We start from the raw sequence: 1179 nt of genomic DNA, 5'->3' as shown, positions 1-1179 counted from the left end.
GCACAGCGCTGAACTGACTCCGCACTGTGATCTACAACCATCGCACAGCGCTGAACTGACTCCACACTGTGATCTACAACCATCGCACAGCGCTGAACTGACTACACACTGTGATCTACAACCATCACACAGCGCTGAACTGACTCCGCACTGTGATCTACAACCATCGCACAGCGCTGAACTGACTCCACACTGTGATCTACAGCCATCGCACAGCGCTGAACTGACTCCGCACTGTGATCTACGACCATCGCACAGCGCTGAACAGACTCTGCACTATGATCTACGACCATCGCACAGCGCTGAACTGACTCCGCACTGTGATCTACAACCATCACACAACGCTGAACTGACTCCGCACTGTGATCTACAACCATCGCACAGCGCTGAACTGTCTCTGCACTGTGATCTACAACCATCACACAGCGCTGAACTGACTCCGCACTGTGATCTACAACCATTGCACAGCGCTGAACTGACTCCGCACTGTGATCTACGACCATCGCACAGCGCTGAACTGACTCCGCACTGTGATCTACAACCATCGCACAGCGCTGAACTGACTCCGCACTGTGATCTACAGCCATCGCACAGCGCTGAACTGACTCCGCACTGTGATCTACAACCATCGCACAGCGCTGAACTGACTCCGCACTGTGATCTACAACCATCACACAGCGCTGAACTGACTCCGCACTGTGATCTACAACCATCGCACAGCGCTGAACTGACTCCGCACTGTGATCTACAACCATCGCACAGCGCTGAACTGACTCCGCACTGTGATCTACAACATCGCACAGCGCTGAACTGACTCCGCACTGTGATCTACGACCATCGCACAGCGCTGAACTGACTCTGCGGCTGTGATCTACAACCATCGCACAGCGCTGAACAGACTCCGCACTGTGATCTACAACCATCGCACAGCGCTGAACTGACGCTGCGGCTGTGATCTGCAGCCATCGCACAGCGCTGAACTGTCTCCGCACTGTGATCTACAACCATCACACAGCGCTGAACTGACTCCGCACTGTGATCTACAACCATCGCACAGCGCTGAACTGACTCCGCACTGTGATCTACAGCCATCGCACAGCGCTGAACTGACTCCGCACTGTGATCTACGACCATCGCACAGCGCTGAACTGACTCCGCAATGTGATCTACAACCATTGC

Source organism: Mobula hypostoma, chromosome 12, assembly GCF_963921235.1.
Source record: "Mobula hypostoma chromosome 12, sMobHyp1.1, whole genome shotgun sequence".
Classification (NCBI taxonomy): Eukaryota; Metazoa; Chordata; class Chondrichthyes; order Myliobatiformes; family Myliobatidae; genus Mobula; species Mobula hypostoma.
This window is presented reverse-complemented; position numbering follows the sequence as displayed.